The following is a 16,806-nucleotide window of genomic DNA, read 5'->3' on the forward strand; positions in this document are numbered from 1 at the left end:
AGACTTTTACAGATTACATATCATATAGCTTCATAGATTTCTGAGAATAGAGATTTTCTTGAGGTGTGAAAGGATGAAAGAAGTTTAATCTGAACCCTTTCCTTAAATATCCCTCAACGAAAGTGGGAAAGAGAGCTCACACATTTCCCTATATGTCTAGGTGAAATACTTTGAAAAATTCTCTGTAGTTAAAAATTAACATATCCAAGAATTAACTTTCCTTTCAAGAAATAGCAAGGGAAAAAATGTGATTACAGCTTTCTGGGCATGTAAGAAAAATATTTAAATTTCTGGAATTCCCCTAAAAATAATGAGTTCAAATTGACTGTTATTTTCATACTTTTATAGATATACATGAAAAGATATTGATATATACACTTCACTCTGATACAGTTTAGTATATGTGCTGCCCAAGTGAGCACAACTCTGATACAATTTAAATGATAGAAAGTCAAGATTGCTAGGTTCCCTAGTCCACCAAAGTAACCAAGAAGCAGTATGCCAAAGAAAATTCAGACGAGAATGTTATTGCTCGTAAAAAGAGTAAACGACAAAGTTGACATACTTCTCACAGTACTACAAAATTGCCTTTTATTATCACCCAGATAGCATTCTTTAAAAAAAAAAATCAGAGGTCAGACAATGCTATTTGCTTTTATAACATTAATTCACACAAATGCTACCATCTACCCCAATGCCATTAAAACTATTCCTTGCAAATTTTATAGCAGGCTATATCCAGGGGCTAGACCCCTCGGAGGCACATTGGAAACAGCAGCATTGTCAGAGCTGGGCTTTAACGAGATGTTCAAGTGTGCAAAGAAAAAGTAGCCAAACCCATTGTTCCAGATGGCAGGTTGTTGTGGATCTTGCTTCTGTTATAAAATACACCTGGCTGCAAGGCTGGCAAGCTAATAAAAATGGTCATAGGAACCTTCAGAAATCACAACACATTTATTTCTCTTGCTGGGGCTTTTTATTTATTTATTTTTTAATTATTTTTTATTTAGGGCAGGACTCTCAGAAATGAAACCTATTAACACCAGGGCATAGTAATACTAGCCCACATGCGTTCAAAGGGTAACACAGAACATGTGAAAAAGTCCTTCCCCTGATCTAAATGCCTTACACACTTATACATACATTTTATTACCGAGAATCACCAAATGTGGACATTTATTACTGCCGATGAAACAAATGGGCTAGAAAATACAATTCACAGGCAACTCGCTTAGATCGCAAAACCTAACACATTTTAGGTCTCAAAAAAAAAAAGAAAGAAAGAAAAGAAAAGAAAGAGGAAGCCAACTGCTAATGCTATTGTACCCTTGAAGGGAGGAAGTGGAGTTTATGGAGGGTGAAACAGGAGTGACTAGCTGACATAGCTCGACTGCTCTCACTGCCAACATGAAAGGCAAAGGAGATGGAGGCGGACCCAGAGGAAAGCCGTCCCCAGGCAGCAAGAGGCGCTCAGGAATGCATGGAGGGCATTGATCTCAACAGTGTTTATCTAACAGGTCGCATGGCACTCCACAAATCAGAACAGATGGATTCATCCCTTCTTCCACTTGAGTCAGGTAAAAGCAAGCATTAGAACAAGGTCATACACACACACACACACACACACACACACACACACACACACACATATATATCTCATGTGTATATATACATATATCGTGTGTGTGTGTGTGTATACAGTGTGTCCATAAAGTCATGGTGCACTTTTGACCGGTCACAGCAAAGCAATAAAAGACGATAGAAATGTGAAATCTGCACCAAATAAAAGGAAAACTCTCCCAGTTTCATACCTATTCAGTGCAGTTCGATGTGGGCTCATGCACAAATTTTTTAGGGCTCCTGAGGTAGCTATCCCGTATAGCCTCTACAGACTCGTCACTGACTGATGGCCTACCAGAACGGGGTTTCTTTACCAAACTGCCAGTTTCCTTCAACTGCTTATCCCACTGAGTAATGTTATTCCTATGTGGCGGCACATAGGTGGAATGTATAGTTTCCACATGTGGTGGAAATTATTGATATAAACGCGCCAATATTCACGTTGCACTTTGGTCATGGATTCGAATTTCGCAAGCCACAGAACACACTGAACTTTCCTCTGTACCGTCCACATCTCGACTGGCATGGCCGTGGGCTGCTCCACTGTATACACGGTGTTATGTCATCATCTGTGCATGCGCACATGCTGCCACATCATCCTACAGAAACTAGGAGGGTTTTCCTTTTATTTGGGGCAGATTTCACATTTCTATTGTCTTTTGTTGCTTTCCTGTGACTGGTCAAAAGTGCACCATGACTTTACGGACATACTGTATATGATGTAAAGTCATTTTAGTTACTGGAGTCACGTATTTATTCCAGGCCTCCTTCTGCCCTGCCATTTGAAGACGTCTCCTCCTGGGGTAGGACAGGACCAGGTTTGGGGAGCTGCTTCTATCATCAAAGGAGCTTGCCTCTCCGCAGGCGCACTCCCACAGAGAGCAGCATGGCTTCACACCAAGGGACCCAGCCTGCTGTGGAGGGTGCACCATGATTTCCATTCCCTTTACTTTCCTTTTTGTGATGCCCATTTAGTTGCAGAAGTAGACCCTGCTTTCTCGTTATACAGGAATCAATCCCTGTTGATTCAGATACTAATCTCTGCAGTATCTGAAAATTTTATCTGCATTATACAGATAAAATTATAATGAAGATTGTAGATCGTGGAGATAGTATAAATTAATCAATGCATTACAGCATAAGAGGGAAATATTTATTTTCAACTGGTTCTTCATAAGGCTTATCCAAATAGGTTGGGGTTTTAAGAATTAGTTATTTTATTATGGTTCAACTTCATTTTTCTTAGATGTACTGGTCTGCCAGGTCAGAGTTGTTTAAAAAGTAGCTTTGGGAGGGGACTGAGGAGTAACAAGGAGAGAGTATCAGTCTGGAAAGAAGGGAAAAGTCCTGGAGACGCACTGTGCTGAGGCCGCAAACAATGGGAACGGACTCAATGTTGCTGCACTGCATCGAGTTAAAATGACGCGTTTTATGGCATGTTCATTACCACAATTTTTAAAACTAAAACAGTGAAGTGTGCACCTTCTTATTAAAACAGAGACTGTTACTTTCAAAACCATTTAATTTCACTCCTCATATCCCCTTGTGGTAGTAAAAGAGTCTCCTAGCTTTCTTTTGCCTATTGGTTATGAAAAAAATGTTATTAGAGAGTTATTATCAGTTCAAAGAGCTAGTGGAATTGAGCCTGAGCATTCATATTTAGAGATGTTTTGGAAAAATTAAGGTCATCGACAAATATGTGTGCATAGTCATATTGGAAGATACTATTTGCAGCAAGACTGACTTTGTCATGAACATGGAAGAATGATTTATTTCCTACTCATAAGCAGGATAATGTTGTTCGAGTGTTCCAAAACACACACAAAAGAAGATGTGCCTAAAGCAAAACCTGTAACTACCAGGATATTGTGTTTTATATGCATTCATTCATTCATTCATTCACTCAGACAGAATTTACCAGAAAGCAACACCAAATGATGAAGAATAAAGATAAAAAGAGACACAATCAGAATGCTCACCAATCTGCAGGTATGATCTACTCATATATATGGCTTCTTCAACATCAAGGCCTCCTTGATTCACACTAATACAGTAAAAATCTCTCCTGTATTCCCTCCGGTTAGCTGTAAAATGGGGATGATACTTGTATTCAATTCATAGGGTCAATTAAATAAGATAATCCATATAAAGTCTCATCAGGCACCAATTTTCAGTTAACAAACACTAGCTGTGATTTTCTATATTAGTAGTATTGTTTAATACAGAATAAAATATCTATCAGTTTTCAGAAAGGACATAATCATTAAACCTAAGCATCTCTAGCTTAACTATGGCACAAGAAAATTTAGCAGAAGATTTTATAGCATAAAAATTCTCACTTTAGGTACATATATATATATATATATATATATGTGTGTTTCAACAATAATCATTGCTCAAGAGAGTATAAAGCTTTCAAAAGAAAATAATAGGTAGAATGAGGCAGGTAAAGTGTCAGAACAAATTAATATGTGCCAAATAAAATGCCAAGGACACTAGTAAAGTTGCTTTCTAGAAAAGCCATTTCAGAATAAGAAAATCAAAAAGAAGATAAATTATTTCAGAATATTTTTGTGAATAAGATAGGAATACATGGGATAAAGCAAAATTTGATTAGTTAATTCATACCTAATTATACAGCTATACCATACCCTAAGGATGATGATTAATGAATATTAACAAGAGGAAAACTGTTAATGACTTGAATCATTAGTCCATCCTGCTGTATTTTATCAATCATACCCTTAATCACATTCTGCTGTGTTATCAATGTGTGTTTTTTAATCTGTGGGCTATTTGATAATAAACCATGGTTATTAAATTATTTAATTATATACAATAGAAAACAGCTAGAATCTGAAAATAGATGATGATTTTCAATTACAGAGCTAATCGATCAGATGAAGTGATGTGGCTATGAATATAAATGGCTGGACCTGTGTTCAAATACTCAAATGAGGAAGTTTAAGGGTCCTGGGGAGGAAAACTATTCCTCCTTGAGAATCTGTGTACATTCCCATTGCCATAAGTGGAATCAGTAACAGTTCTCTTCATTGGGCCGTTTTTTGGAATAAAAGAGATACTGTCTATAAAAGTCAGGTCCAGGTGTATGGAAGATATTAAGGAATCATTAAGCTTTTAAACAACAGTATATGGGGGGAAAGAACGTATTGTTTTTAATCATTTACAAGCTCAACATAAGCCAAGAATATCAACCAGCACCAAAAATAAATTTTCTCATTCTCACTGCTCAAGTCAGAGAGAATGCGTAAGGTGACAGACACAACATCTCGTGTGAACACACAGCCCCTCCTGAAGGGCCCCGTCCTGAGGAGGGGACTAAAAAGTTGGCCTGTATTTAGAAAAACATAATCAAATGGTGCTAGGTTGTAACCCCACGAACTGAAGTCAAAGTTCAAAGGTGCACAGAACAAAATTGGGACAAGATAATACTTCCAAATAAAAGCACAATTTTTTAAATACTTCAGTAGAATAAATTGATTTGTAGACTAGAAACTGTGTTTGTACTATGTTTTTTTCTAAATGAGTAAACAAATAATTGTAGACAATATAAATAATAGTTTAAGACAAGTGACTCTTCAAATAGGTCTCAGTTATACCATTGCTGTTGTTTAGAATTAGGTCTGTATCTTACCATGATTTATCTATAGTAATGACTCAAATCTGGGGTGATGAAGATCCTCTCAAGATACAATGGAAGCTATAAAAGTTTTTGAAACCATGAAAAGAAAAATCACTTCATCTAATATACATATCAGGCAGTATAACCTACCCTCTAAAATTCTACAGCATTCATAGAATCCTATTGTAGGATATTAGGTGATCCTTAGTTGTTTTATGAATGCTAACTTTTTTTTAATTCCAATATAGCCAAGGCTTCATGATGTGGCAAATAGTATTTCAACTGTTCTTCTGATTCAGAGGTTTACTCTGTTGTTAATTTTTACATAAGATAAACCCATGACTGTAATAAACAGTATGATTACCCATGATGTACTATCGTCCCAAATTTTCCCCAAATTCTCTATATCAGAAAAACATGTTCAAGATTGCAAAATTTTCATAACATTCTCTGGAGAGATTGTTTGAAGATTAATAAAAATAATTTGAAACAGAGCAAGATATTGTAGCCAAGGAATAGCTGTACTAAGCCATTATATTAATTAAAAGAATTCTTGGTCGACAGCTGTTCAATGGAGCTATATCTTCAAATCAGATGTGTAAAAAAAAAAGTGACAACTGTTAAAAGAGCATAGTTTAATAATATGTGTAAACTTCTCTACCCAAAAAATAATTTATCAATTATGAAGATATCAGAAACTTAAGGAATATCTCAAACTCCATAATTTCCTATTACGAAGCAAGTTAAAATCATGGCTTATATGTGGTAATAAGTGGAGAATTTAAATAAAAAGAAACCTCACTATTCTTAAATACTTATACTTCCAAATAATGATTTGGGGTACCTTATCAACATCCAGTTAGAAACATCTGTCCTTTCAAAGTTTCACTCATTTATATATTGGCCAGTTCATTTTAATCAACATCTGGTGGCAAGTGCTGGCTTAGGGCGTGTGCACATGTGGAATGGGGGTGCACGCAGACACCACCTCCTGTTCCTTTGGCGCTCATATAACACTTGAAAAGATTAGTTTAGGACAGGATGCCTTCTTACTCCTCAAAGGTCAGGTATTATGAGGAAAGCAAATGATCCTTATTCACGTGCTTGTTCCCAACGTCTACAACAACATAGATGAAGAAGGACGCACTTAACAGCTTTTTATATTTATTGTTGAGTATGGGAGAGATGACAAGGAAATCTCTTTCTGCCCACTTCCATTGGTATTATCTTTTCTCCCATATCAGCTAATGGTATAATTCTCTGGGAATATGCATATCCATATTCTCCTGCCCTATTCAACCTGAAAAGGGGTGCACAGTGTTTTAGGATAAAAAAATTTACAAGCTAAACTGAATCATTTTGTTGTACTCATAAAACAAATATAATGCTACTTGTCAAATATGCCCCAATTAAAAATCTAAATTTAGAAGTTGAGATGGCACTGTCTTATTTATAGATACACACCTTAGAAACCAACCCAATTACTTTAAATATGTTTTTTGTGCGTGTGAATGCGTGGATACCTGTATCTTTCTGTTAGAAAAAAATAGGGCAATTTTCTTTTTCCTTTTTTAGATCCTTACAGCGAGTTACTTTATTTCCGTCATTCCATTTTTTAAAATTATATGCCTGTGATCTTGCATAGCCTCATCTCAAAACTCAAACCTATATTTTCTAGTCGAGCCCAAGGATTTTAGTGTTTCAGCCAGAGACCTTCTATTACCAGAACTTATTATTTATACTTTATTTGACTTATAATGATGGTGTGCCCGTACTAGCTGAAATCTTAACATCCAATATAAAGTCTTTGATTCAGGAAAAAAAAAACACAAAAGAATATAATGACATGGTCTGTATTCCAAGAAAACTAGATATTTTTAAACATAAGAAGCAAAAATTAACTTAAACGATTACATGTCATGATACATAGCTTCTTAAAATTTTTGTTTTGTCTTTGGCTTCAGATTCCTCAGTGTGAATGTGATATAATTTCTCCTAAGTACAGAGTGTAGCAATGTCACTTGTTGAAAAATTTCTCTTTAAACATATCTGCATTTGCCATGACATAAATTTAAATTATCACAGAAAATATATTAAAAAGTTGATTTATATTTAATTAAAATCTCCCCAGGTTTTTCTAACAATACAATTATAGATTTAACAAACACAAGGGCTGTTGAATCAGTCAGTAGTTGAATGGCTAGCTGTTGGCTGACCCTATATGCTAGGCATTCTGACAGAAACAGACACAGGGAACACTTTCTGGGAACCAAGATCTCACAAGCAATTGAGAAGAGAAATGTATGTACCATCACGTGCTTTCAGTACTCCACAATGGGTCTGTGAGCTGAGTACTGCCATTACACAAGGAGTGACCATCTCTCTCCCTGGGTTTGTCTAGAAGTGCTCACTGAAGAAAAAAAAATCAAGGAAATGAGGTTTTGCTAACTATGGCTGAGCTAAACATTGAGTGATAAGGTATCCAGGTAGAATGGTCAGCCTGTTAATTGTTTTCGAGGGAGAGCTACCATTTCAACATAGTTCCAAAAGAAGAGTCAGGTCACGTGAGACATGAGAGAGAGATTTGGGAAGTCTATGGACAATGCCATATAGATGATGCTGAGGCCTTTTAACTGTGTGAAATCAGGTAAAGCCTGCAGTAGTACTGAGAACCAGGGCGTGAGATGAACTTCCCTCATGCAAGGTGATAGACTCACAACATTTCATGGGCTTTGCAGAATACTGACATTAATTCACATTTCTCTGACTCTAGTTAACTGTCAACTTGTTGAGTGAGGCACCCTGACATTAATCTGTAGCATCTTACAGAACCCACCAGAGGGTCACAGCACAGTACGGCTCTTGTTCATATGTGTGGAAATTCATATGTGTGTTTTCTAGCACATCACAGAGGAACCCTTGACTAATTTATAACAAGGGGAGATACACATGAGCAAACCTTGTTGTTGGCAATATGATTTTTTTTTTTTTACTAGAATGTCCTGCCATAGCTAAGAAGAATTATGCTCCTTGAGGACAAAGTGAAAATTAGCACTTTCCTTTTTTGGGTTCTAGGAGGTACATGAGGCCAGAACCCGAGAAGACTCACATCCGTGGGTCTATTTAGTTTACCTTTAATAATGAGGGTAGATGATATATACACATTTCTTTCAGAACTAAAAATCAGTAAGTACTGTAATCAGAAAAACACTACAGAAGGGTCATGTCACAAATATCTCCTATGTTTCAGTTTTTAAGCCTGGTTCCTTCTTAAGTTCAATGTGTATAAATTCACTTGTTTCTTTATAATCATAATATTTAAAGGGGCATACCCTTTTTCTTCAAGTGCTCTATTGATAAACTTTCTGTTTATCTTTTTCTTTTTCCTTTTTGAAAATCTTTTCTTCCCCCCCCCTTTTCTCCTTGGCTTTTTCATTCACATTTTTCTCCTCCTTCTTATTTTTTGGCCAAAGTAAGTTTGTTCATTTGCTTTAGTTGTTTTGGTTTAACAAATAGACTGCTATTTGCTACCATGTGCAAAAATAACTCAGAATGAATCAAAGACCTAAAAAATATACACAGCCATATCAATGTCCTTTACATAGAAAATAAAAATTATATTTATATAAAACAATGAGGTTTAGCTGACAAATCATTCAGGAAATTCTAAATACAGCCTTCAGGATAAGTTTTGCTTTCTGGTAGAGACCTTTGAAATGATAAGTTAGCAAGATTTTACCATGACGTCACTTTCTCTTCCTTCCCACCCTAATCTCTGTTACGGGCTAAAGTAAATCAAAATCACAGGAACAGGAAAAAACAGTTGTGACCATCTAAGAATTCTTTTGTCCAAGCTATTATTTTTTCATCTTCCAGCTTCTATATCAATAATAGGAAATTAGCATTAAGCTCTCTCGATGTCAAATCCATGGCCCTCTCCTGAAATTGAAAGACCACTTGATACATCCGGATCCTCTCACTTGAGTTCCTTCCTGCTACCTACCCACATCTCCTTTCTCTCTCCTCTAACATGCATAGGGAAGCAAAAAAACAAGCTTTTAAAAATATATATTTTTGAGAAAAATAAAAGGCATTTACTTTGGTTATTAGAAATAAATTACTACCCTGAATCGTAATGTAGAAATATAGGACAGATTTTTATTCCTTCTTATTATTGGTGTTGAATTATTCAGCGGTTCCCATTTGCAATGTGATAACGTGGCAATTTTATATTTAGACTCCTCGTAGACAGCATCAGCAGCTTACTTTGAACACCTGACAAGTTGACTATGCACTGGCTCAGAAATTATTTAAATCAGTGACTAAGATAAAATGACAACAGCTAGTTTTACTTTTCAACAATCTACGCCTAGGAAAAGATTCTCCCTTAATAGTGTCAATATATTTGCTGTTTCTTTTTTCCTCCTCCTCCTTCTTCTCCTCAATTTTCCTCTTTTTTGTTATCATAATTACTGTTTTCATCAGCACCATCATTAAAACAAGCAACCCTCAAAGATTTTTCAATTATGTCTAAGAACTTAACTGTCTCAACACGTCATTTTTCAAATAATGTATTTTTTTGAAGATGACCATTTTTCCTGATTAGTTTCAAATTTTTTTAAGGGATGTATATATTTTTCTTCATACACCTGCCCTATAATTTATAAACTGTCAAGTGAATTCTTTTGCACTTTTTAAAAAGCTATTGCTTTTTCTGGTTGTTTTATTGCAAAGGTACCAAATTTAATCTTGCAGATATGAAATCATTTTCATCTATCTGACTAAAACTAATCTCTTACTAAGTTTCACCAGAAGGTCTTCTATAACTAACTTCCTTTGCCCCTATAAACAGAGATTTAACAAAAAAAAAAATCCCAAATGTGAGAGATATCTTATACTTTATATACAGATAAATGTTTTAATTCATATATTAGAGATAAAAAGAAATACAATACACATTTTATAAAAATTTGTGTTTGCAATGTGTCCAAATCATGTAAATATAAACTGTGTTCACCATGTTCTCTCTCTGAATGATTGCACTATCAACAATGATTGTCTGATTATCTCTGTATTGTGAGATGAGGAGTTTTAATTTCTCCATCAATTTTTTTACTATGCTTTTTAGCCTTTTGGCAATAATATGCATTTCCTTTGTATTAATAATATATAATAAACTTGTGATAAAAATGCATATTATGTATTTTATTAAAAAATGAAAAGTTTTTCTCAAAAGTACATCATAAGAGCACTTATTTGCACATAAAAATTATGAAAAATTATAGGTAGTTTTGAATTTTCACATCACAATATTTAACTATCATTTTATATTTATTATAGGTTGCTGTTTTTATTTTCAAATACTTCCATTGAAAGAGTTAATATTAATAAAATGTCCCTATTACCTAAAGTAATCTACAGATTCAATGGCTGTCTCATAAAATTCCCAATGACATTTTTACACAAGTAGAAAAGTAAATCCTAAAATTTACATGAAACCACATAAGATATGTGAAAGCAATCTTGGAATTAACAAAGCTGGAACATCACATTTCCTGATTTCAAAATATATTACAAAATTACAATATTAAAAAGATATGGTACAGGCAAGACAGAAACATGAGGCAATGGAGCCAAATAGAGAGCCTGGAAACAAGCTAACTGTACTGAGCAGATCTTTGACGAAGATGCCAAAAATATACCATAAACAAAAGGTAGTCTACTCAATAAGTGGTTTGGAAAAAACTGGAAATCAAAAGCTTGAGCTACAAAATATGAGGAAAATGCACATAACAAACAAAGATCTTGGGTAATAAGCAAAGTAACCCCTTAGGAAATCTACTACCAACCCTGGTTTATAACTGCATACTAGAAAGACAATAAAGAGGGTGGGAAGAAGAACTCCATACACTTGTGAGGATAACTTTCTGGGAAGACAGCATTTATGGGAAATCTGAAACAAGATGAGGTTATGTGAAGATTTCTGAGAGTAACTTCTCAATTACAGAGATTAGTGTATGTGACAGCACATTCACACAAAAGGTTGACATTTTTCCTGACTCCCAGTTGTTTTATGAGGAGAAATTATGGTCCCAAATGTATAAATAAAAAAACTATTCTGTTTCCAGAAAATTCATTTAAATACTATATTTTTTCTAATTTATTAGCATACCTGGTCTAAATATTCATACTTTATTTGCCTATAGATGCAATATATTTCTATTTAAAAGATAAATATTAGTATTTTTATTTTTTTTACTTAATAGAAGATTTTAGAGCTTTCTCAGTGGAATAAAAGTAAGAGCTTCTACAACCATATGAAAAATAAAAATAAATATTATAACTACCCCATTCTATTTAAATATAGCCAAATTATATATATTCATATATAAAAGAATAAAAAATTGAATATGAGGAGACAGGGATAACATTTTCTAATTTCTTGAAAAATACATTACTGTAATTCTAATCATTTGTCAATTAAAATATACCAGGTGGCTTTTAAATATCAAATTTTATTTTCCTACTCTTCATGTGTAACAATCACATGCAAGAATTTAAAGATAGGCACTCAAAGAAGACAGTTGGTTGACCAGCAAATGTAAAGGTAAGTATGCAAAAATCAAGATATGGGCAAGTAGGAATAATGTATGTCATCATCTGTAGATAAAATACCTAGAAAACCCAAGAACAGAAATGTAAACCTTTATAACGTAAACCTTTATATTATAACTATGGATATGTTTAGACATACTAACAATATATATTATAGTTTCCTCTGCACTTTACAATAAAAAAATATATACATTTTAAGTGGAATAGAAAAATATCCCCTTATACAAACAATTGATTAGAAATGTCTATTCATTTTTCAAATGCATTTAATTGAAGAGAAACATTCCTCCTTGCCCACAAACTCAAAACAGGATAAAGTACAGTGTACTCACAGTCCTTGCAAAGTATCAAGATACCATATTTAAATGATAAGCTGTCCTCAGGAAATGAAAACCTGGACTATGTGATCACATGTTACTCCTCTAGGCATATTTTCACTTTCCAGAAAAGTGCCTGATTAAAGAAAATAGGGAAAAAAACATGTAAATATGTATTAAAATCACTTCTCTTCTCTGCTATAAATAAGTAAGTAAATAAATAAATAAATAAAACTATTTTCAGAGTTATAACGACTTCTCAAAATGTACCCACAGGAGTCTTGTGATTAACTGGTGTGTCCAAATTTCAAAACACAAACTTTGTAATGGAGAATTCAAAGGAAGAGCAGCCAAGGTAATAATTCATAAAAGGTGAGTGGGATATTAATTAGATTTGATTTAGTGGACTCATTTGCTACACTACTCTGGGTTTCCCTGCCCCTTTGTCACTAGTACTACCAAGATCACCATAACAAATGTCTGTAGGCCTCTCGAAATACTTGGTTCTCAGCAATGTAAAGAGCTTTGATTCTCAGACGGGAATCACTGAAAGGTACCACCTTCATTCCCACCACAAAAGGGCAATAGTCAAAGTGAGCTGACATCAGTGATCTCAAAGCAAATGGAAAATAATAGAGAACTGGGACTTCCTACTGAATCCGATGAAGACTTTCTCATTTGGGTGAACTAAGTCAGGCAGAGAAAAAAGAAACGTGACATCACCTACTTAAGAATACCAAAATAACATGAATTTTCATCCTATGACATTTCTATAGCCTTGCTGGGCTTTACTCTCTTCTGTGTGTGTGTGTTTTTTTTTAATGCATGGACCTCTTATTTCCACTTCAATGACAAATATGAGTCCAAGTAGTAAATTGAACAGCTTTCTTTTATTAGAGCCTCTTTCTCATTATATGTAAAATCAAACTGGTTCTCATTCAAATCTACTCTGTGGATGAAACAAGGTTTAGTCATGCATTAAATGAAGGCTTCAGATAACATTACGTTGGGAATTTGTTACATATTAAACACTAATAGTTTTCTTTCAATATGTTTATTGGCATAACGGTTATGCTGTAATAAAATGTAGTAAAATTTTATAATGCTTCATTCGTACCAACAGTTCCTGTAGCACTGTTCTTCAAATGGGAAGTATAAAGTGAAAAAAAAAAAAAAAAAACGAATCTGGGGAAGAAGAACATAAAGGATGTGAAGACTGGAACAGTGAAGCAGTACCGTTTGCTACATCTGGTTCCTTTGGCAAAATTATAGTATTGGTGTGGGCCCTGGCTGGTTGGCTCAGTGGTAGAGTGTCAGCCCAGCATGTAGATGTCATGGGTTCTATTCCCAGTCAAGACACACAGGAAAAGCATCCATCTGCTTTTCCTCCCCTTCCCCTCCCCTTCTCTCTTTCTCTTCTCCTCCTGCAGCCATAGCTCAATTAATTCAAGTACATTGGCCCCAGGCACTGAAGATGGCTCCATGGAAACTCCACCTCAGGTGCTAAAAATAGCTTGATACTTGAGCTCCACTCCAGATGGGGGTTGCCGGGTGGATCTTGGTTGGGGAGTATATGTGAATCTATCTATCTCCCCTCCTCTCTTAAAAATAATTATAGTACTGGTGTGAACAATATGAATTTTCAATTATTTGGAACCAGACATGTGCATGGTGACAAAGCCAGTATGGAGGAGAGAAAATGTTGAACATCCCCAACAAAAGACTTGAATTGCTCTTTCACAGAGAGCAGATAGAAGTTGCTTAAATAACATGATTTGAAAGCTTCTCTGCCCAAACACAAATCCCTGCAGCGTGTATGCAATGATGAGTAGCTATGGGCTTTGGAAGGCTTTGGGGAATTTCCAAGATCTCAAGGAGAGACTGCCCATAATTGATGATATGATGAGAGAAGAAGAATCAAATCACAATGGGCTGAAAGCAAAGCCACTCTAGAAAGGCAGGCACAGGACATGCCTGAGTGAGTACTTGGTAAAAGTCTCAACACAGGAAGCAGAAAATGAAAATGGAGAGAAAAGCTAGTCAAAGAGAAACATCACAGACACAACGGGATCTGGAGCAGGGTAGTCAACCTTTTTATACCTACCGCCCACTTTTGTATCTCTGTTAGTAGTAAAATTTTCTAACTGCCCACCGGTTCATAAAGTAGGGAAATAACTTTACTTTATAAAATTTATAAAGCAAAGTTATAGCAAGTTAAAGCATATAATAATAATTACTTACCAAGTACTTTATGTTGGATTTTCACTAAGTTTGGCAGAATGAATCTTTATAAAACAACTTACTATAGTTAAATCTATCTTTTTATTTATACTTTGGTTGCTCCGCTACCACTCACCATGAAAGCTGGAATGCCCACTAGTGGATGGTAGGGACCAGGTTGACTCCACTGATCTAGAGCTTTAAAATAACATCTGCTGTAGACATGACTATCAAATGACACAGTTGTATGTCAAAAAGCGTGAGCATATTCTCTTACCAGTGTCATCAGTGTACTTACTACACCTGACTTTGCACAGTTAACAGACTTCGTGGTGGCGCAGGTCCACGGGAGCCTCCTGGTCTATCCCCAGGAAATACTAGAAACCTAGACCTGGCTATTTGCACACCTTTTATTTTCAAATTTCTGGAAAGAATCAGACTTTCTGAATGCCTGATATTTTTTTCAGTTGCTAATAAGAAGTCTTGAATTCCATCATCCCATGGGAGAGATGTTATATTCACTTAATTCCAGAAGCATCTGAATTCTCACACACAGACTCACTATTTCTTCTTTTGGGCTTGTTTATCTGATGGAGGAGTTGTGGCAGTTCAGTTGAAGGCAATAAAAGAACAGTTGCCTTAAAACAGCTCAATGCTCCCCAGAGTCAGCACAGGAAAAAAGACAGAGAGAGAGAGAGAGAGAGAGAGAGAAAGAGAGAAACACAATTTGCAAAACTGATCATAGAATGATTTACCATTACAGAACTCTTTGCTGCAATACAAGGGGATTGCAAATACAGATAAATTGCACCAAGATTGCTTTCTGTATCTGCATTGCAAAGGAAAAAAAAGAAAGAAAACAGGCAGTTCCCAGTTTTATGTAAAGAGCTTCATCATTTTGTAATTTTCTACAGCCTAACCTTTTATTTTGACACAAGGGCCACACTCACCCGAAGACAGCCACTCAGGTGCTTGACAAGCGTGCCACTGAGAAACAAAAATTAGGAACACTGGATCACCAGATGCTACAAGATAAAGAGTTCTTTAGGTGCGGCACTCAAGTGTCCCTTTGAAACACGCCTGTTCGACATGGCATTTGAGATGAAATACTATTTGCACACTCTCACTCGGTAAGCACGACTTTTGATGCACTGCAATGCACAACCGTTGCACCCAGGAACTCGTCCTCATAAAACTCAAGGCCCATCAGTTCTTGACACTGAATTAGTAGAAAGAGTGGCTCTTGCTATGGCTGAGAACATCTGGCGGGTGGTGCTGAATGAAATACATCCTGGGGAAATTCCCCACCTGGCATTTCTATGCCAGGAATCCTATGCATGAGAATTTGGAGAGAAAGAATTGTTTTAAAAATATTTAACTTTAATACTGGAACATCTTACTGTTTAATCTGAAATCTTGTAAGGAGCAGTATGTTGAAATCTACCACCATGAAATGCGCCATGTCACTTACACAGGGTGATGGAAGGGGAGAGAATGTGGCTTTAGAAAAACCTGAAAAATCATAATTGTGTCATATAGTCTTACCTACATGGAACTGTATGCCTGTATAATAAAAGTAGCTAATGCTTTCTAATCTTAATCTCAAAACTTAGCTTTAAATAGGCCAGTTTTTGAGGTTAAAGATAAAAAAGTCACAACTGCCTTGATTGGCACCTGTCTTGAATGAAGCAGTAGAGGTGTCTCACATAATGTTGTATTAACTTACTTTTTGAAGTCCTGGCTAGAAACTGGTCAGTCCCTCCTCCTGAAAGGTGGTTGAGTTCATAGTCCAACCAGCCAGCTGTTGGTGTTTCACCTTCTGGGTCCACTAGGCACCAGCCCCAGTCACTCTGGCCCCAGGTAACAGACAACTAGGAATAGCCCTATAGCTTTTGAATCCTCAAGTGTTGAAGTTATTGACCCACGGAGAGCTCCGTCACACCAGCAGATGGTACCCTGCTCACCATACCCAAGCACCTCCTACAGCTCCACTGTGTTCTTACCTTGTCCCCATACCTCCTCCTCCCTGCCGGGCAGCCTTCCCTCCCAGAACACTGGCAAAGAGCTCTGCTCTCCATCCATGGGAGAGTCGGGAGAAGTATCCCACCACCCAAAGAATCATTACATCTTCTGTGTGGACGAAAAAGGGGCCCCATGCGGACCCTGACAAGCTCAGGGTGGGGGGCCTGCCTGGTGGCCTCACAGACTCAGAAACCCAAGTGACCACTCAGGGTGGTCTGTGATTAAAACTTTCTATCTAGGAGAGAGAAGATGGCAGCGGAGTAGGCGGATGCACAGACACCCAGCTCTCAACACCAAACTGGAATACAAATCAATTTAGAAAAAATCAGCATGAAAAACCAACACTGAACTGCAAGAACAGCTCTCAAA

Source organism: Saccopteryx bilineata, chromosome 11 (genome assembly GCF_036850765.1).
Source record: "Saccopteryx bilineata isolate mSacBil1 chromosome 11, mSacBil1_pri_phased_curated, whole genome shotgun sequence".
NCBI classification, from domain to species: Eukaryota; Metazoa; Chordata; class Mammalia; order Chiroptera; family Emballonuridae; genus Saccopteryx; species Saccopteryx bilineata.